This window comes from Pteropus medius, unplaced genomic scaffold, assembly GCF_902729225.1.
Source record: "Pteropus medius unplaced genomic scaffold, Ma_sr-lr_union100, whole genome shotgun sequence".
NCBI lineage: Eukaryota > Metazoa > Chordata > Mammalia > Chiroptera > Pteropodidae > Pteropus > Pteropus medius.
In genome coordinates, this window is record NW_024349800.1 from 29,630,310 (window position 1) to 29,652,249 (window position 21,940).

At 46.0% G+C, this 21,940-nt stretch overlaps 1 protein-coding gene across 1 annotated transcript in view; it reads left to right on the forward strand.

The window, feature by feature from the left end:
• The window catches only part of CLHC1 (clathrin heavy chain linker domain containing 1), a 57,310-nt gene extending 38,282 nt beyond the window's left edge, over positions 1-19,028 (forward strand). Inside the window, exon 13 of the transcript XR_005658222.1 lies at positions 18,928-19,028. The gene's annotated coding sequence lies outside the window, so the exon portion shown is untranslated. The remainder of the gene's footprint in view (positions 1-18,927) is intronic.
• Positions 19,029-21,940: the final 2,912 nt, after the last annotated feature.

A 21,940-nucleotide genomic window follows, 5' to 3' on the forward strand; every position in this document is an offset into this window, starting at 1 on the left:
GCAGCTAGGCCACTGCCTCTAGGAAGATGAAGAGAGGAGGGAAGGTCAAGCTCGCCTTGCTTGGCATTTGGAAGTTCTGCATTGAAGAAAGGTTGACCAGCGCTGGAAGTTTCTCAGCTTCCAGTGATGGATGAGCACAAGGCGGGGCCTTTCAGCTGATTAGATACAGATGTGTGTGTTTCTGAGCTTATCAGTTAGGAGCCTGACAAGAAGACAGAATGTATCCCAGGTGGTTCAAATAAAAAGACTTAAGTAACAAAGAGATGCAGGCAGGATTAAGGGAACAAATGTGGAATGTTGAGGTTTTTCTTGCTTGGTGCCTCCCGTTGGCCAAACCGGAAGCCAGCAGCAAAGGTGCCCTGATTGGTGCCTTCCTCAGAGGGTTAGTCTCTGGACCTGAGAACACAAGGAGGTGAGTCAAATGGAGAATAATAAGCACCCTAACAACTAACCTGATTATCATATACCACATATATTTTTAAATATAGCTTCTTATGTGTTACCTCATTTAATCCTTGAAATTACTCTAAAGCAGGCTGAGCCAGGGGCTCTTCACAATACCAGAGGTGATGGCCATAGCGCACACTCACGCCTGATGGCACGGTCAGGCTGGTAAGCCGAGAAGATGGGAGGTGTGCTGAAACCCACTGCCACGAGCTTGAGGCCAAGGGCGTTCTTAACACCAGCTATAAGGGAAGTCACTGGAACAGTAACTGTGGCATGTAATCTGCTTTCTTCAGCCTTTGTAGTTTCCCCATGTGTGTGCTTTTTATCACTAGTAGAAAGGTGTCTTCTCGTCAACAGGCAGTCTCAAGGGAGGGAATCCTGTGGGATGCTGTGGGCAGTGATTATGCTAAGCAGGCTGGTTCCCTGTGCTATCATTGAGGGAGGAAGGAAAGCAGAAAGGCCAGCAGCCAGACAGTCCTGAGGAGTGGGTGTGGCTCAGGATGGGGGTGCACTTGACCTATGCTCTGTGTCTCTAGCTCCTACGAGGTATGACTCTCCACCTGGTTGTTCAGCTTCCCTATCCGAGGGGTGTGGTGGGAGCTGTGCTCCCTGGCTCATGTGCAAGTTGCCGTGAGTGACCTTCCAGCCACTCAGGGCAGCAGGCAGCAGACACTGACATTGGGTCTACCACGTTGTAAGCTAATCTAGGCAAGGGCAGCTATTTGATCTGTAGGGCAAGGTCTTATCACCAAATAAATATTTTATCATTCGGGGAACCAGTGAGCAGAGGCATGGACAGGGCTTCAGTGTATGCCTGAGTCCACTGCTCCCTCTCAGATGTCCAATTCCCAGGGAAGGGGGAGGAGGAGGGCCTGTGACTGAGCCATCAGAGGATGTGGGAGAGGGGTTCCTCTCACATGACTTCCACTGATGTGCTGAGTCAATCGGCTAGATCACCTCTCTGTACTTCAGTTTTCTCTGCTACAAAATGGAAATGATTTCCCAGCCCAGCTCTAGTACCCTTCCTTGTTGCAAGGGTCAAATTCAGTAACACATGAAAGTATTTTGGAAGGCAGAAAATGATATACCAAATGTTCCAATTATTAATAACAGTCGTGTTTTTTTAGAAAATGTGCCTCAAGAGGCCTACTGCATACTTGAGCTGCTTTTATTAGTTCATTCGTTAAGTTAGCAGATATTTATTAAGCACCTGCCATGTACCAGGGGTTTATTTTCTGCCTTATGGGTTTACGGGGTTCTTTGTATATTCTCCATTCACCAGTCCTGCCCTTTAGAGGTTTTATTTTAACCTTTGTTCTCTAGGGTTGACGGGGAGTATAAAAGGCAGTCAGATGCTTGTTGGAATTGACGAGGAATAACTGGCTGGAATGAGATTTGCCCCAACTCATTACCTCTGGGCTTACTGACGTTCTGCCTTTTTGCCTAAGAAGTTGCAGACTGTGTCTGGGTAGGGAGCTGCGTGACCCTGCAGGGCGCCGTGGCACCCTCACCTGCGAGTTCATATCAGGTTGCACCTTAATTTCATCAGCTGTGGGCTCAGCAGAAAAGAAGCTCCCATTTTGCGATCTGGAAAAAGGGGGAAGAGAGGCAGGTGTGAGGGCTGCAGCTCAGGCAGAGTGCTATCAGCAGGGCTGCATGCAGCAGAGAGAACAACTCACATCCAGTGGAACCTCTGCTTCCCCGTGGCTGGGGAGGGCAGGTCCCAGCATGGAGAAAGGCACAAATGCCTGCTGTGAGTTGTCAAATACTGGGACGTCCTCTCAGAACGTTAGCCTCAGAGCAAGAAGCACAGGAGCAGTGGGGCTCCCACGTTGGGGGAGAGGACAGTCAGGATCCCTGGCCTGTCCTGAAGGCCAGCCCTGCTGAGCTGGTCCTAGATAAACCACACGCTGTCCCCAAGTCCTGGATCCATCGCTTCAGTGTGTAATATTTTCTTTTTTCCTTCTTTTAGTTAATGAGTCAGCTCTCCTACAGCATTCATTTTCTAGTGGGACATATTGGTGGGCACCAGCCCTGGTCAGAAGAAAACTCTGCAAAAGTAAATAAGCACAAAATGGTGTCCTTGCTGAAATAGGAAAAGATGTGGGACAAGGGCTTGGGAATTTGGTGTTCCTTGGTACTTCTAAAATAGTCCCCTAAGGCAGCGGTCCCCAACCTTTTTGGCACCAGGGACCGGGGCTCCTATGAGAATCTAATGCCTGACGATCTGAGATGGAGCTGAGGCGGTGATGCTAGTGCTGGGGAGCAGCTGCAAATACAGACGAAGTTTTGCTTTCTCCCTAGCCGCTCACCTCCTGCTGTGCGGACCGGTTCCTAACAGGCCATGGACTGGTACTGGTCTGCAGCCCTGATGCAAAGATCCCAGGGAAGAGAGTGCTGGTAGGACAGCAGACAGAAGCCCTTGCATTTAGCCACCCCACCACCTCCAGTTACCAGTGGAATCAGCAGAGTCTTAAATAGTTGGTAGTAGGCAGCGTCTGCCAGGGATTTCTGCTTCCGCATCTCACCTTCTATTTCTTATTACCCCCCAAACAAACATCTTTAAGCAAGTCTAGCCTCCTTATTTGCCTCATCGACCTGCAGGCAGGCCCAGAGGCTGAGTAGGAGCCCTGTCCAGTGGTGAAGGTGATGAGAACATAACAGTCTTCTCCTTGTCACTATCATTAGTTAAGAGAGGCCATAATGATGATGGTTGACAGCCCCTCAGGGATTTTATCTTATTTTAGCTTCTCTTTGCAGAGGTGCTTCAGGACTTTATAAAATCTCCACCTCTGAGCGCTGGTGATTTGTCTTTCATTGTTTCTCAGACCCAGGATACTATTTTGGTTTAGAAAGTTCACTTATTTGTGCTGCAGCGGGTGGTGGCTGCCAGATTCTTGGAGGAGAGGATCTACTGGTTGGCTATTTTCACAGGCACTGCATTGGTTCAGTATTGATTTTTAGATTGCTCCCTGCAATCAGACTGCATTATGCTGAACTGGCCCAGGGCCTGTGCAGAGATTTTAACTTGAAATGGTTCCTTCTCTGGAAGCTGCTGGCTCTGTCTCCTTTGGCTGCCCCACCAAGTGTGCTGGGGCCCCCAGCTTGTCACCGACAGCCTTCTTACTACTGAGTTTGAAAAAGTCTGAGAAGAGAGAGTGTCAACACATAATTTGCAGGCATGGCACTTTGGCTTCAGCTGGTGAGGTTGCTACAGTCTTGGAATGAATGGTGGGAGGGGCCCAGCCAAGGAAAGTTCTTAAAGATAACACGTTCGCATCAGAAATCTGCAGAGTAAGACTTTGAAAACACTCCACGAGAAGACATATACTCTATTTGGAAATAAAAATAAGGGTTAGTAGCCAAATTTTCCTTAGCAAAATTAGCACCTCATGCATGCTATTAGGAGCATTAGATGGAAACTAAGATGATTAAGTTAAAGGGGTCACACCTGGAGGCTATCTTGCCTCCCACCACACTGTCCCAAAATGCTGTGTGAATCTCCTCATGAGGGAACTTGTACCCTCCCCTCCCCGTGCGATTTGTGCTGGCACTCTTGAGAAACTTGGATTTGTAAAAGTCTTGGAAGAGTGTTGCGTATGTAGTCAATGCTACGTAAGTGCTTGAGAAATAAAATATATGGCAGAATTGAAGGCCAGAAATGGGACTGAAGGAGCTACAGATAGGAATCTGCAGCTGGGGTAGAGAGAAATATATTTAGATTTAGGGAAGGTTGTAATTGATGACTCAGAACAAGGTCAATGAGGGGCTGAGGCTGCAGGAGAATTCAGAATTCCTGCCAGGAGGAAGGGAATCATCAAATGCCTTTTAGTCGAGTGCCCACTCTGTATTAGGTGCTTTGCATACATTCTCTTATTTAATCACCGCGGTATCCTATGACATAGGTGTTGCTGTTTTTTAAAGATGAAGAAATTGCCCAGAGTCACACAGCAACTGCAGGAGCCACATCTTAGGAGAAATAGGAGTAGAGGATGGATTTGGGCCTGTTCTCCTCTAGAGGCTTTGTTGGGAGGAGGGGCAGCATACCCTCAGACATCCTCCCCACCCCCATGTGCTCAGGGCCACGTGTGGAAAGCAGCGTCTCAGCCCCAGAGAGGGGGAAGGGAAGCCAGACCACAGTGGCCTGGCTCTAGCATGAGCTCAGAGGGGTTGAGTCACCCCCTCCCTGAAGCCCTCAAGCCTCCATGGTGGGGACACGAGTTCTCTACAGCTGCCCTAACTTCTCACTCTTCCTTTCTCTAGGGACTTTTTGGCCTGAGGCCCAGACTCTGCTGATAGAGAACTGACAGATTTCCTAAAATAGGAAGCTGTGTCACCCACCCATTATCTCCCTTTGGCTGAGCTAGGTGGGGCCTCCTTAGTAGAAATCTCTCTTTATAGACTTGTTTTACTAAGAGGCTTTGGCATAAAAGAGTATGGTTGAACGAATGCCTTTGGTTCGAGGGCCAGTTTACAGACATCAAAAGTCTGTTGAGCCCTGCGGGGTTAACTGGAGAAACAGGGCAGGTTGGGGGTTAGACAGAAGTCTTTGCTCTCACTTCCTGTTTAAAAGAGATGAAAGAAGCCCTTGAGACCTCATTGACTACCCAGCTGAGTTCCTTTCCTTCCTGCAGAGGCCCAAGACCCGAGGGACAGTGCAGAGAGCTGTAAGCTTGGCATAAGAACAGCCAAATTCAAGTTCTGGTTATGTTATTCTGATTAGAAGACCTAGAACAAATCTTTTTAGAACTTGGTTTTTCGTCTATGTAATGGATATAACAGTCTATGTCCTGCCTACCCATAGGGTTGTAGTTCAGGTCGACGGGGTTGGGGAGCAGATTGGAAGGGGGGCCTCTGTGTCCATCAAGCACTAGGTCACCACCGTCAGTCCACTCCAGCTACTAAGAGACAAGCTTTTGTTCGCTCAGAGATAACAGCATGTCCTGGAACAGGAAAGGCGAGCCTTGGTCCACCTGTCCACTCAGAGCTGCTTCTCTGTAGCTGTGACTAGATCAGCCTCTCTGGTCCTGCCTCTCTTCCACATCGATTATAAAAATAACCACATACTGCCTCTGTTTCGCTGTTTGGATTTTGCTTGGCTACTTCAATTCCCCTGTCACGTGGGTTTTTTTTTTTTTTTTCTCTCCTGCACTCAGTTGATCTGAAATCAAATTTCACCCAATGGAGCAGAATTTCTCATTCTTTTGTTTATGAGGAGTGTAGGTTTTGTTTTTTAATCTCGTTTTGTTTTTACGGCTCAGGCTTCCCCTGGTATACTTACTTAGCTTTCCAACAATTTATATGATTAGGTAGAGGGGCCATTGAACAGTGTGATAGTAACTTTCCTTTCCCTGAGTGTGATTCTGCCTTGAAAAATAGTAAGGGAGAAGGTAAGACAGACCTAATTCCAAGACCAAGTCATGCTTATCCATACTTGGCAAGACTCAGAGGGGACCATCAACATGGACCTGGTGTTAGGCTGGCCCTTCCCCTTTGCTGATGGTCATGTGACGACTCATGAGGGCACAGTTTCCCCCACCCCTACAGGCAGAGGCCTTGGGAATGCTTTTTGGAGGGGACTCTTCTCTCCTCTTGGCATGGTTGGCTTTGGGTCTTTTGGGTGGGAGCGGAGGAGGAGTTAACTATAGGAAACTAGGACGGCTGAACCCACGGTGGGGTCCCAGCCACCCTCACCTAGCTGGAAGCAGAGTCTCATCCAGAGGCCCTGTGAACAGTACTGTGACACCCTATGTGTCCTCCTTGGGGGCTGGAACCAGTGCCCATTCCTCAGTGGTAGATATAAATAAAGAGCAGATAAAATCGTGGTGCTGGAGGAACTCAAGACCTAAGGTTAAAGCACTCCCAAAGCATGAGGATGGCAGTTTACCTGGGCTCGTTTTGGCCTTCTAAACTGGCAGAGGGGAGTGGACTAACAATCCGCTTGTCTCCCTTTCCTCCTTTTTTCTTTCTTTCCTCCTTTCCAATGGAAAACCTGCTGTTTGCATAACACTGTGCTAGGTTCTGGGTAGGGATGGTTGTGTTGTAATAAGGGATTCGAGAGTTCCTATGTGAGAGTGTCAGTGCGAGTGGTGGGAACACTACCTTAAGGACCCGAGCTATCCCGCCTCAAAGGCCAGGACTCGGACTTTCTGTATCAGCATTAGGGCAAATGAGCCTTGTCCAAGGGCATCATTCTAGACGGACTGCATTCTAACCTCAACTTCTGCACCTGTTCTGCTTTGCTCCTGCCTTTGAGTCTAAGTCATTCACATAGCTGCCACCCCCCGTGAGGGTGTCTTTCATTTGTTAACCCCCGACATCGCCCCTGAGGCAAAGCTTTGGTACTGGATCTTCATTCGCACCTTGGTCAGATTACTGGTTTTGGTTCCAGCAGGTTGCTTTAGCCCAGATGGAGCATATAGGACTTCAGATTACTTGAGGAGGCAGGAGCTAGACACAAACTAATTGTTAAAACCACAGCACATTAATTGCCAAGAGAACAGTGTTCTGTAAGATCTCAGATAGCTCAATTTGGGCCTGAGGGACAGTCAATATTTGCATAAATGGAAAGGAGCAGGGAGTGCATTCTTGTCAGTCGGCAAGGCTTCAGCAAGGGCTCAGAGATGGAAGCGTGCCTGAGGAGTTCAGGGAGCAACGAATAGATGGGTTTGCTAAAAATATTTACCGAGCACTTCCCACGTGCATGGCACATGGAAGCTCCAAAGAAAACGTAACCAGTGATCTTTGTCTCCAAGGATTCTGTAAGGCTCTGACTCTGAAAGGCCGCCACCAGAACAGCAAGGCCAGAAGGAAGTCCAAGGAATAAAGCTGGAATAAGAATTGAGAGTGCAGGAAAGTGTCAGCTCTTCCAGCAGAGATACAGATGACTAAAAATGTGTGCTCAGGACATAATCTTAGTAAAGCTGCAGATTACATTTAAAGCAAACATTTACAAAGAGGATTGGTATGAGGAATGCGCAGGGAGGGAGAGGGAGCGGTTATGCGTTGCAGAGCTTCTGAATTGCTGCAGTAGAATTAGCCAGCAAAAGAGGAGAGAAATTGGGGCCAAGCACAAATGTGTTTATAGCAATCTCTGCAGCCAGGGGCTGATGCTCCTGACATTTACGTTGCTGTTGTTTTGCTGACTGGGGCAGCTTAGTCTTACAGGTTCAGGGAGACTTTTAGAACTCTTCGGCTTTTTGAACTTGTCACAAGCGATTGCTTTGGTTTCCTCTCCCTGAGTAGAGAGGAATGCCTGTGGACCCTGAAATAGAATAACAGTTGGTGGAGCTCTGTGGGGAAAAAGTACTAATGAAATAGATGATTCTGGTCCTTGAAGTTGCTCTTCTGAGCATGTCCGAGCATAGCTATAGTCTAATGGTTTCTCTAAAGAAACTCAATTGGAATTTGCATTTATAAAAGCTTGTATATCATTCCTTAAGGGACAATGAAAAAGTAGCAAGACATGAAATAAGAGCATAGGAGTGCTGATAAAATGAATATTCATTTATTCATCCAAAAGATATTTTTGTCCCTATTATGTTCAAGACACTCTGCTAGGCACAAAACCAGGTGCCTGTTTTTTAAAGCCTCACTTGTACTATCCTCCTAAGTGGACAAGATCAGGACACTATCCAACTAAATGAACAAGGACTTCCAGGCTCTAATCCTTCCAGTGGAAACATGAACTGTCCACCTAATAGGAAGGACGTGGAGAGAAGGGAATTCTCCAGGAGTCTCTGGTAGCCATTTGGCCACAGGCTTCAGCTTCATCCCCCTAGGACTTTGTGAGGCTACCAAGTGTCAGAAGAAAAGGCGAGGTGTATGCAGGAGCCATTAGACCAAGAATGCTGGCAGAGTAAACTAATGAGGTGGGAAACAAAATCCAGCATGGAGTCCTGCAAACTGGTGGAAACCGGTTCGCCTCTGATGAAGCAGATTCCTTTTACACAACAAGCAAGACACTCTGCCTGTTCTCACCTCAGGCTCTGCAAACCTAGTCTGGATCAGCCTCCTGGGTAGGAAGCTGTGTACCAAAGACTAGGCAGTGGGGTACAAGGACCAGGATCTGAGGGATGGGCAGATGCCTGGAGCGGACATGCTTTCCTGTAGGACAACGTGGGCTGTTGGTCGAGTCCAGAAGGCTGTTGGGAAGAAGGCGTGCTGTTGGGTTCCGTCTGTTTGTGCTCCTGCTCACTCCTTTGATACACAACCAAGTGAGGAGAGGTTGACATAGGGTTGTGTCAGAGCATGTGCTGTGGGTGACAGCTCTGGCTTCTGCAGGTCATCTTTCTGGTTGCCAAAAACATAGGGATCTCCATTGTAGGACTCATTTTTTTTTTTTAATTGAGATTTCTACCTATATTAATCATTTGATAGAATGGTTTGAGTCCAGAAAGAGTAGAAAGAGTAGAGACTGTAAAGCCGCTGGGTTTATTTTAGGGTGGTGTCTCTGACTCACTCAGAGAATGGGTGATCTTTTGTACCTCAGTTTCTCCTACCCATGAAAACAGGATAAAACTTGCCTACTGCTGATCACAAGCCTGTGGGAAACTTACTATAAGGGAATACAGAATGTTTACATATTCTTACTACCGTTGAGGGAGGCAAGATTTTGGCTTGGTGAACATTTTCTGTGGGGGAGCTACGTGGTAGTTTGAGAAATCTTTCTTTACAAGTGAAGCCCATTTCATTGTGCCAATATCGATCTCTTTTCTTTCTACTTCCTTTTTAATCATTCCTGCCTAGTAATGAACATTACTATTACTTACTAATAAATGATAACTTATTAGTAGCTAATAATAATAGTTATTGTTTATTGAGCAACTCCTACTGCCACTCTGCTAGATATTATATTATCTTGACATTTTAAAACAGATATGAAAGCTAGGTATTATTGGTCGCCCCTTATACTTATGGAAATAGGTTCAGAGAGCTTCGTGGGAAGGGGATAGACAACCCTGCCAATAAGGGGTAGGTAGAGTCAGGATTGTGACTCAGCCACCCTGCTCCAAAGCCATACCCTTTCCACTTGACCCACCAGCTCCTGGCCACTCTTCTCAGATTTCTGAAGGCAAATGAGTGGACCCTGCCCAGAGAAGGCAGCTCCTAGCAGAAAAGGGGACTGCAGAGTGCTTGGTGCTGAGCGTGGTGCTGGCAGTGCCAACACTCAACCCAGGGATGTGTGCTTAAGCTGGCTGTTTTGGACACAACATACCTTTCTTTCCTAGGCCGTTGGCTGAGATGCCATCTGAGACCGAACCCACTCTTTTTTCTATGGAAGACTGCATATTTCTGGTTCTCAGCTCTGCGGAGGACAACAAAGCTCAGAAAAGGAAAAAATTTGTTTGTGGCAGACTCATCACACACCCAGGTCCCTCTCCCTTCTTGCACTGTGGGGATGCAGCAAATCCCCTCATCCCCACCTGACCACTTCTTCAGAGGAATAAATGCAGGCGTCTCAAGGGGCACTGGCGATTGGGCCTCTGTCTGGTTGCTTCCAGAAAGCCCAGTTTCCTGGCAACAGCGCTTATCTGGGAGCTGTTAAATTTACCGTGGTTCATTTTATTGCATGCACACTTTGCCTTTTAGCATGCTTTCACACAACGGGTGTGGTGGGTGAGGAGTTGAAACCTGTCTTAATGGTGCACTGAAGCTGGCTTCAGTAAAGTTATTACTTGCTCACTGAGAGCAGCTTTCAAAACAGTATCTATGGCTCTCAGCATAGCCAGGCTTGCATTGTCATACATCTGCTCCATTTGGAAATGTAAGCATTTGGCTCTGGCAAATGGTGCCCTGACACATCGTTCTGGTGTTCGATGTCCTCTAAATGTCATTGCCTAGCGATCAGTATTGATTTTGGTAGCTCTTTCAGAGGCTGGGCTGTCAGCAACTCCTTTGGGAAGATCATAGCCTTTGATACCTGGAGCATAGCTGCTGGTTTCATTGATACATTGCCAGAAACAGCCTATCACTAGCTTTTCAGAGGAGTTTTGTATACAATGTCTAGAATACTTGTGAAATTTCTGTACTATGTAATCACCGTCAATATTGTATATGTGATACTGTTTTTTCTTTTTCTCATTTGTGGTAATCACCACCTTGATAGTTGTTTAGGTAAGCACGCACAATAAAGTTTAGAACCAGTTCGTATATAGAGTAACATTCTTTTTTTTCCAACCTTCTAGCCTTCTCAGGGAACGATGTATTTTAAATAGCATATTTTTTTCTAGTATTTAAAATTTACCTCTGAAGTAAAAAAAACTTAAAGATTTAAAACTTTTGTCGTATAATCTTGGTTTCTTGAATACTACATATTAAATATTTTTATTTTAATGACTTGGGGCAGTCAATCCCAGAATTGCACAATCTTGCTGTAACTCAATGGTACTCTCCCAAGGCAGCTCAGATACGTGGGGTGGCCCTTTGTCTCCCAGACAGGTATACTATTGTGTGCTTTTATGCCCCTGGACCTTTAGCATTCTCCACTTTCATTGCTCCCTGCTGCCACACGTGCGGTTACTTCTAAGCCACAGCCTGGTTTCTCATACAGTAGGAGAAATGACTTGGAAATAGTTTTTCTTTCCTGCAGAAGTGCAGCCCATGGATTGCTCAGAGGTCCTCTTCGTTTATTCCAGAATTTACAGCTTTGCTGTAGATAGGGGGTGGGGCAGGAGGAAGACGGAGTCTCCAGTTCTCCAGGGTGTTACTGGAATCGACACTGTGCAGAGCAGCCACTTGGAAAAACATTTCAGCCTGTATGAGGACCTTACAGCTTAGAGATTCACCGTATGTGTGATAAGGCTAGTGTCTTTTATTTCTTGGCCTGCCTTCGACAGAAGCCACTGCTCTGATCTCTATTTTACCAAGTGGTCGATGGTTAGTGGAGCAACCTAAGCTTTCTCCCTCTAGTCTCTAGTGGGTAATGTGACCTCTTTTGCTTAACGTACCACCCCTTGGATGGGCAAGAGATATCAACATCACACCATAGCAAATTAGCGGCCCCCCAACTTCTGAGCACTCCTGAGGATCCTCTGGTAAGCCTCATCACAAATGTAATTTCTTCTTTCTTCCTATCTTCTCCACTAGACTGTGAGCTCCAAGAATATGGGGACTGTGTTTCTTCTCCCTGTAGCCCACGCCTGCTACAAAATGTCTGACACATCGGCGGCACTCGGGGGCTAGGTACAGGGTTAAGGGCCCTTCACTGACTCTTGCATGAACAGCCCCACAAGAATATTTAGTGGATAGAGATATTCTTCAGACAAGGTATTTGAGCTTGAAGAAAGGTTTTTAGGGTGGCAGATTTTGTGCTCTCTCCTGCAAGGCCATTTGCAAGGCCTGTGCCACATTTCTGGTTTTTGGATCTGTGATGTCAGTCCTTTCAACAATTGGCAGCCCTGTCCATGCTCACCACTCTTCAGGCAGTGTGGTGACTAGAGACCCATTGTGGGACTTTGCACTTGGCCAAGAACAAGTTTAGACTCTAGGTAAGGAGGCAACAGCAACCCTGAAGTATTTCTGAGTGTTGTGGGATTCAGAAAGAACAGAAAAATAAAACGAAGCCATGCATTTAGCTTTAATCACTAATACTTTAATGTGATAGCTTTCTCTTACATTAACCAGGCCAATAGGATAGGATTTAAGACTAATTTGCTCCCATCCCTACCACTGGTAAAAGGCTTCCCCTGTATTTCCTCCTTCTGCTCAGCCCTAAAGCACATGCCCACCTCAGCCAGGGCAACATCTTGGTTAATGGTTGGCCTAGAAGAAGTCCGTGGTAACTTTGCTGTGCGGGCCCTGTCAGGATTTGCTAGACAAGGCAGATCTTCCCTGTATTTTTCTAATTGTCATTTCTGTGATGGAAGTGAAACTTATTTCAGAATAAATCTCATAACCTGCCCTTCTCTCTCTACCACGTAGGTGGTCAGGAGTGGAGGGAGCAAAGCTACGAAATATTCCTGGTGCAGCAAGTGGGGTTTTTGCTGACTAACACAGTAAATGTCTTCAGCAAAACTGACACTAAGAAAATGTACTTTTTTGTTAACAACTCCATTCTAGATCTTTATAAATGGCATGTTTTTGTGTCAATTTAAAAAACTCGATGTTTCACAGTTCTCTGGGGAGACGTGTGTTGGATAAGCACTGTCTTACAGCATCGAGTGCTCTCTGAAGCCTGCCGTCAGAGGGACTTCGCATGAGAGCTCCCAGCCACCCGTTCAGCCTCCCGGCACTCCCCTGCACCCTCTCCACGCTCTGGTCACACAGAAGATGCCTTTCTTTTCCATGCCTTCCTTCCTTTACACAGATGGCTTCTCTGCATGGAATGCTCTCCCCTTTCTTACCCCATATCTGTCTGCCCAATTCTTTTTTTTCCTCTTCGAAAATTAAAAAAAAATAAATAAATTAAATTGTAGTTGACATACAATACTATATTGGTTTCAGGTGTCCACATAGTGATTCAACATTTATAAACCATACAAAGTGATCTGATTGCCATAGTCAGTCTGGTAATCCTGTTTGCCTAAAAGCTTTGCCTGCCTTAAATGCCGGTTGGTATGTTTCTGATGAGGGGTGTTTTCCAGTTTTGGAAGCGAAGATGGCTATCCTCAGTGATTCACAGGCCCACTCATCACTCTAATAGAACCCTAGGAATTCTGGAGGGTTTTTTCAGGTGACAGTTGGTGAGCATCCTCTAATTAACATCTGGGTTAACTAACATCTTCACACTGTTTTCCTTCTGGGTGCCTCCAAAGGCTAGTGTTGTGACAGAAAAGAGGATGATTCAGTCTAGACCTGATGGGAAGACAGGATATAAAATTCAAAAGCACTACTAAGTGCGATGAAAAATAATGACAACCTATATCTAAATGGCACGAGCCTTGATAATTATCTGCTGCAGTATCTAGACTCCCAAGCTGAATGCGTCCTTAGAATGTGAAACTTATTCTGAAAATTTAAACACTGAAAATGCTGGTGGGCTCATAAAAAGTGCATACTGCTAGTGCATGATGTTCTGAGCAATGTGTTCACTTCTGCTAGTTCCATGTGCCAAAATGGCCACCTGCATCGTAAAAACTGCAAACAAATTTTAACTAATAGTCCTGAACTCTCAGCTAGTCTCCGTAGGACAGTGATCAAAATGGTGTCTACCGATGTGACCTATACTCTTTGCGGTGTCACTCATTAGGTCTGTAGCCATTTGCAGTTGGAACCAGGCAATCTCTTACTGTACAAATGGATGATAATGACTAACGTGACTTGTAGGGCTACTGTGAAGATTAATTAGATCACAGGTCCCCCTGTAAATGGCAAAGTTTAGTGTAAATATTAATATTGTTATTTTGATCACCCATTCCCTGCTGCCTACTCCAAAGCCAGGGACTTTGCAGTTTCACTTGACAAACTGAAACATCGTTCTTCTTAAAGTTATGTTGTAAATACTTGGTTTGTCCTGGATTATGACTGTAGGTGCCTGGGCTTGGTTGAAGACAGGTACTTGCTTTTAGGGAGATGTTGTGATTAGAATGTAGAAGGAGTTGGAAAGAGCAAATAGGTTCAAAGCACTGAGTTTTCCCACTGCGGTCTTCAGGCTGGTCTCTTTATTCACAGAATTGTGGGCTCATTGAATTGGAGGGGACCATACAGGTGAGTTAATCTAACTTTTCACACTTCAGAAATCCATGCCACAGCCCTCCTTACAGATGTCATCTGGCTCTTGCTTGGACATCTTTAGGGTTGGGCGGGCTTGTCATCTCAACAGCTCATTTCATCATTAGATATTTCTAGTTGGAACATCATTAGATATTTCTAGTTGGAGCCAAAGTCTACTTTCATTTACTTCCAATTGTTGGTCTTCATTCTCAACTCTGGCAGAACACGCTGAAGGCTGCTCTTCTTGATATGGCAGGGCTTCCTGAAGAAATAATGCACAGCTAGCATCCTCTCCCAGGTCTTCCCTTCTCTGACCTGACCATCTGCTGGTCTCATAACTGTCCTTAGTTGATGTGGTTTCCAGAACCACCTCACAATCCCGGTTCCCTCCTTTGGATGAGGAGCATGAGTGTTTATAATGTAATTACTGGGGTAATAATAAATTGTCAGGGAGCAGCTAGGTCTTTGATGTTCTTAATAAGGTAAATATTGCTTTCAATGGTGCTCCCCTTCTCCGCACCCTTAACTGCACCACACAACTACAAGAATTCAAAAAGGAGCCGAACAGTAACTCACCCCCAAGGATCCGAGTCTCCAGGGAACCAACAGTGACAGTGGTCTACGGGAGCAGCCTGAGACGGTCGGTTGTGCAGAGTGAATTCACTTGGTATAGTTCCTACTGATCATCTCTTTATCCAAAGTTATGGAATTCTTCCCAGAGATTCTGTAGAAATGTTCGAGTGGCCGACAGTGTGGGAAGTTGAATGCAGTGATAAAGTGCACAGGCTGGCAGATCTAAAAATCAGACATGGCTCTGCCACTTCAGCAATTTGCATCACTTAGTCTGTGTTCTCGTGTGTAAAATGAGGATGATCATTCCTACCTCCCAAAGTTGAGGTGAGGGCTAAGCGCAGTGATATTTCCAAAACAGCCTGGCTCACAGTAGGTACTTTTGAGTACTCTCCAATGTCTGCTGTGTGTATGTAGCACATGGATTCTTTGTTGGGGTTTCGGCCCTCCTCCCTCCAAAGCAGTCCACGGAAAAGTGGAAAAGCGTTTGAGGCATTCTGGTGTGGTGATAAGAGTGCCCAGGAATCTAAAGCAAGGTGTGACAAAATTCTTTTTGTAAAGGGCCAGATGTAATTACTTTAAATTTACATTTAAATAGCCACATGTGTCTGGTGACTAACTTATTATTGAACACATAAGCTTGGACCAGGTGAATTAGAATTGAGACAGAGCTAAACCCAGTCTGTGGATTTAGAAGCAGACTAATAGGTAGTAGGGAAATGTTTTAAGTTTTCTAGTAGGAGAATAAATTTCAAGAACAGAGATAGGGAGAATACCAGGATGACCAGCAGCTGACACCCTTGCACAGGGAAATCAGGAATTTCAGCTTTGTAGGTCATGTAGTCTCTGTCACAGCTACTCAGCTCTGCTATTACAGTGCAAAAGCAGCAGCCAAAGACGGCACGTAAACAAATGAGTATGGCTGCGTTATAATGAAGCTTGCTTTACAGAAGCAAGCAGAGCGCTGGATTTGACCCACAGGCCATAGTTTAAGGCCCTGGTCTTAAATCATTTTTCCTTCCTTCCTTGCTTCCTTCCTTTCTATCCTCCTTTCTTTTATTGTGGTGAGAACACTTAACATGAAATCTACTCTCTTAACAAATTTTGAAGTGTTTTGAAGTATTGTTAACTATTATCACAATGTTGTACAGCAGATCTCTAGAATTTATTCATCTGGCATAACTGAAATTTTAAACCTGTCGAAAAGCAACTCCCTGTTTCCACTTCTCTCAGCCCCTGACAACCACCATTCTACTCATTGCTTCTATGAGTTTGACTGTTTTAAATTCTTCGTATAAGCAGAATCACCCAATATTTGTCTGTGTCTGGTTTGTTTCACTTAGCATAACATCCTCAAGGTTTATCCATATTGTCACATATAGCAAGATTTCCTTCTTTTTTAAGGCTGAATAATTTTCCAGCATCTATATGTACCACTTCTTTATTCATCCACTGATGGACATTTAGGTTGTTTCCGCAGCTAGGCTTTGTGAATAATGCTGCAGGGAGTATGGGAGTACAGATGTCTGTCTCTTTGAGGTCTTGATTTCAATGTTTTTGGATAAATACTCAGAAGTAGGTTTGCTAGATGATCTGACAGTTCTGTTATCATTTTTTTTTTTTTTTTGAGGAAACTCCATACTGTTTTCCATAGTGGCTGCACCAATGTAGATTTCCACCAACAATGGGAAAGTAAACTTCCACCAGCATCCTTGCCAACATTTGCTCTTTCGCTTGTTTGGTCATAGCCATCCTAACAAATATGAGAGGATTAGTGTCTTGTTTTCCGAAGTCAGCCCTGGGGACCTGCTTCCGTTGCACTCTCTTTTCAAGAGCATCTCTCTTCTACCCTGAGGGCTTTAGGATCCTTTCTGGGTTCATGGAGAATGCAGCCCCCAAACCTGTCTAAACATTTGCTTCAAATATTTATAGCTCTTCGAGGGGTAAGAGCACCTCCATTCCACTATCCGAGAGAGAGAGACAGAGAGAGAGAGGACACACCTTTCAGAGGAGACCCACTGGAGAGTTCATTACCACGGGGGGCAAAGTTCCTATATCCTGTGTTGCCATTTACATCAGCTGTTGGTATGCAAAGTGCCCTGTGCCTCCCTGACACCCCACACACTTGCTTCATAGCATTTAGTTCAACTAGTTATTTATGTGATGGTCAGTTTAATGTCTCCTTTCCTCGCTCTCCATGAAGGTAAGAGCACATTTGCAGCGCTGTCCACGGCCGCACCCCTAGCACCTAGCAGAGTGGCCGACACAAAGTTCACACTCAACAAATACCTGTTAAAGTTCAGCCCGTTAACTTATCTACAAAACTTTTGCAGACCACATTTGCCAGCCTCCTCTTCCTAGCACTAGGGAAGAGTTTGACTTTCAACTGATAATAGACCCTAGGCTTGAAAAACAAGATGTGTAGTACAGATGTGGCCTTGACTGAAGGCCTGCAATTTCAGGTCTCAGCCATTTTCTTGGTAACTTCATTTCTGTTTATTTACACAATTGGCAGGGATTTCTTGGAGAGAGGTGACATTAATAATGTAAGGAACTGTTCCTTTGAAACTTGGGAATGGTGATTCTTTCAATATTTTCTTCCTTGTAGAAAGGAACTTTTAGAATTTTTGTACCTGCTATGCCTTTTTCTGATCCTTAGATTGGATTTTGTTAACTAAGTTGTGAAGGGCTTTTCCTTTTGTAAACATTAACCAAAGCAGCAGAAAGTTTAATGCTGAATCCTGTGTTCACAAACCAGTTGTGGAAGTGCAGTCACTTAAGCTGTCCCAGAGTGAACAGAGTTGGCTGACCTCCACAGGCAGGAGGGCAAAGTACTGGACAGACAGGCTGTTGGGAGCGTTTCCAGGGCTTGGCCCAGGCTGCTCCCACCCCCAGGAAGGTAAAAAGCTCTGGGTTGGCCACAGGTTACCCAGCAGGCAGAAGTGAGGTAGGAAGAAGAGCATGTGTGAATGGAAAGAGAGATTGATGATGTAGCTCTTTCCCTGTGACTTTGTCATTCTGGCCACCTCATGTTCTCAGTGGCTCTCAGTGCAGGGCAGATCCCAAGCTAGTGCCCCTTCTTCCCTACTACAGCTATACGGAAGGCCCAATTTAGTATCCCCTGGCCTTTGTTGCCATATTTGGCTGAATAGCTGTAGTCCTTGCCTTATCCTATGGATTCTTATAGGTTTGAATAGAGGTTCGGTGTGGTTTCCTCATTTTCTCCCTTCCCGTTTTTTTGGGTGCTGTAGTGGGGTGAATAGTTGTCCCCCCAAAAGATAAGCCCAAGTCCTAACCCCTGGAAACTGTGAGGGTAACCTTATTTAGAAAAAAGATCTTTGTAGCTAGCTGTAAGAGTCTTGAGATGAGTCAGGGTGGGTCCTAGATCCAATGGCAGGTGTCTTTATGAGAGGACACACAGACACAAAGGAAAAAGCTAGGTGAAGTCCGAGACAGGAATTAGAGTGATATAGATGCAAACCAAGGCATGCCGAAGATTGCACCTGGTGGAGGCAAGGAATGGATTCTCCTTCGGAGCCTCCAGAAGGCATCAATTTTGCCGACACCTTGATTTTGAACTTCTGGCCCTCCACAAGTATGAGAGAATAAATTTCTGTTGTCTTAAGTCACCCAGTTTGGGGTAATTTGCTATGGCAGCCCTAGGAAACTAGTGCAGTGGTGATGTGAATGTTGTTTGGGGGAAGTCTTTTGAGACCTGAGCAAGTTAACCCCACATTATTATCTTTCCAAGACCGTCGTCTAGGCTGATGCAGCCAGGGCTTGGAAGTATTGAGGAAAACAGTGCTGGGTCATGTGCTGTTAACTACTAGCCCTGGGGATTTTCCTCCCCTAAAGCCAGGGGCTGTTCATGGCAGATAACATCTCCCTTATCCTTATCGGCTGGGAAAATGAGAGGTTAACCATGCAGCTTGGTGACCACCTGGCTGACTGTGGGTGGGCGGAAGAGCAGCTTAGTCATGGGACTTTCATATGTCTCTTCTCTCTCCACTCCTGCTTTGCTTCTTAGCATATAAGCTAGAAAAGAACAGAGCCCCTGTCCACAGCAGATGCCCCCAGTTAGCGGATGAGATCGGGTGTGTTCAGGGCGGTATGGCTGTAGACAGATGCCCCCAGTTAGACTACAGAGGTGGTCCATTTTCTAAATGATGACATCTTCCCTAAAGGACAGAGTGGAGCAACATTCAACATTAGAGAAAAGAAATCACTCCACTATTTTTTGTTTTTTCCCTCTCCCAGGCACCAGCCCTTCCTCCTGACATCAGAGCAGTATGGCTGGAAGCGTAAAGGGGGTGAAGCAAAGAGCTGAGTAACAGGCACGTGCACGTGAGACACTCTGGGAAACCATTTAGGGGCCAAGGTAAGGATGGCTCACCGTGGCTTGTTTGGCTTCCATCAGTGAAAAATATTGGGTTGGATGTTCATTTTGGTGTTGATGTGCAAGAATCTTCACTTGTCCTATTGACTGAAAAAAAAAAAAACCAAAAACCCACAATTGTCTCATTTAACAATAAAGAGAGAGATTTTTTGCAGTTTCTAAATGGCCCAGTGCTATAGCTTCAATTAAGACATTTCTGTTAAGACATGTATGCGTGCCATTTATAGTTGCTTTCATGTCCTTCGTTTCATATGAGTCTCCCAATAGCCCAGGAGAGCAAGTCTTTTTGTCGCATTTTAAAATGAGAAAACAGTTTTGTGAGGCTAAGAGGATATGGATGGACGGCGGGGAAATACAGGGAATTCCAGGCTTGGGGAGAAGTGCGGGTTGGGGAATGAATGTGAAGGAATCTGGAACAGTGAAGAACTCGTGGCTGGAGAGCCCTATCATTTGAAGAGGTTCCTGGAGTGGCTGATCAGGAATGTTAACCAAATGGGAAGAAAATGAGGGAAGCCTGTGATGTGTAAGCAGCTGGTCCCTCCTGGAGTCTGAACGTTCAGTAAGAGATGGATTTTGATGAAACCGTGTCTCTTCACCCCAATGACTGCCCACTGTAATGATGCTTCATGATAATCCAATTAATGAACTGTCCTCTACAGTCAAAACTGGAAGCTGCTATGGTAGCGAGTGCTGAATCATGGGCCCGGCTGTTAAATGGGGTCCCCCTATCCAAGGCAGTGTTTGGGGGAACTTGGCTCTCTCAGGCAGCAGGAGGCCTGGACTGGTGGATGTGACCGTTGGGTTGTTACCCGGCTGTGGTGAGCTCTGAGAGGAGGAAGTTGGCACTTCCAGAATCCCCGGCGGGAGACCAGTCCTCAGCAGGTCTGACACATCACATTTGCTTTTCGATGTGCACACATAAAATGAATCTCCCCAACGACCCTCTCCCCAGAGCCTCATCAGTTAGAACTGCTTTTGTCATTCGCCTTCTTTTGTTGACCAGCTTGGAAATTAGTTAGAAGGGAGAAGAAAGGGAGGTTGTCTTTGTGGGTCGTGGCCCTGGAGAGCTGGCTGCTAATGAAGGAGCAGTGAATGGTACAATTGTGCTGCTGTTGATATAGTTTTTATTTTAATTTGCATCCGTACCAGGCTCGGATCCTAAGAGTCATTCGACCATGTTTGGAGCTTTTATCTGCTCTCATAGAGCCAGACCTGCCAGCTTATCATTTGCCTCAAGGAAATTAATGTGGGTCCCCCCTCCCTTCACTTTTATCATGTGCTATTGAATTGTTTATACATCATGGAGAGAAAGAAAGGCTCTACAGAACTGCAGAAGAAGGTTTCTTTCCTCATGTCCAGGGATCATCTGAGACGTAGTCTTCCCTGTTAAAAGGCTTCTAGAGCCAAGGACTCAGGGAGCAAGGCCTGGATTGAGGGGAGGGGATGGAGGGTGAGGGATAGGGTCCTGGCGTCAAAGAGCAGAACTGAATCTCTTAAAGTAAGGGGAGAAATTGTACTCCACTTCCCCTTGGATGTATATTCCTCACTCTTCTATTACTTTTTCTGAACCTAGCAGCCAAATGTGACTCAAGAACCAACCCAGCTCACTATTCCCTTTTTAAATAAATTGTAACTCCTGTACGTGGCATTTAAGACTCCACTTAACTAAGTGCCTTTTAGTTCCTGCTGCTGGCTAACGAGCAATTTCAGTTCCAGCACGTCAGCTTCCTGGGCCTGTGGTTCTCCTCACTGTGAGCTTATCTCCGCTCCAGGCTACTGCTCAGGCCATGACCCCAGCTGGAATGCCCCTCCTGCCTGTCCAGTTCACCTTGCCTTCGGGTCTCAGGCAAGCCCTCGTTTATGGAGCCTTCCCTGGGCACTCCTCACACAGTTAAGGTCCTGGCTACTCAAAATGGGTCCCAGACCAGCAGCAGTGCCTCCTCGCAGGACATGCGAGAGATGCAGAAGCTTGCGCCCCTTCCCAGAACTACTGAATGAGAACCTGCATTTGAACAAGACCCCTGTGTGTTTGTGTGCACAGTAAAGTTTGGGAAGCTCTGTTCCAGACACCTATGACTTTTTTCAGCTGGTCCTCCCCACCTAGTGATCGAGTTATCCTCAGTTGTCTTCATGTGCGTGCATCTTCTCTCTCCAGTATGAGTATTAACACCTAAAGACAAGGACGGGGGACTTAGGTTGACACATGGTATCTACCAGCTCTAGGATAACACTGAGCAAACAGCTCTTCACATCTACACTTGGAATGGTGTATAAGCTGCCTGGAGAGCCCCCTTCTGTGATTCTGAAAGTCTTGGGCCCTCTGGGGCTGTGGGTCAGAGAAGGGCTCTGGAGAGTCCAGATTATAACCTGGAACTTTGTGTGGGTTCCCATCCCAGCTCCCTGTCCTCTTCCTCTGTTTAAGCTTGGAAAGGAACATTCTCTTTGCACGTTTATATGCTTTAAGAAAACACTTTCTAATGTCCCTTCACATCTAGAAGCAAACTCCACTGTGTGCAGGAGGTCAGCTCAGGTAGGAAGTGGGGCTGCCCTAAGCTAAGGAGGCCACCCGAGAGCTACGAGAGCTATGAGGGGTGCACATCAGCCTCTGGCAGCCTGGGAGAGCCCTGAGCGAAGCAGTCTTGGACCTCACACAGCTCTCATTCAAGTGCGGAGTGTGCCCTCCCATCCCCTCAGCTCCTGACAAGAAGTGGTCAGAAGGGGTGGGAGGAATGGGATGTGCTGGTGGCAGGACAAACAGGGCCTTTGCCAGACTTATGGTTGTGGGGTCCTCTTGGGGGTTGCCCAGTAAAGGCTGCCTTAAGGATAATGAGAGCTATTTATGGTTCTGCCACTGACCAGCTCAGAGACCCTGAT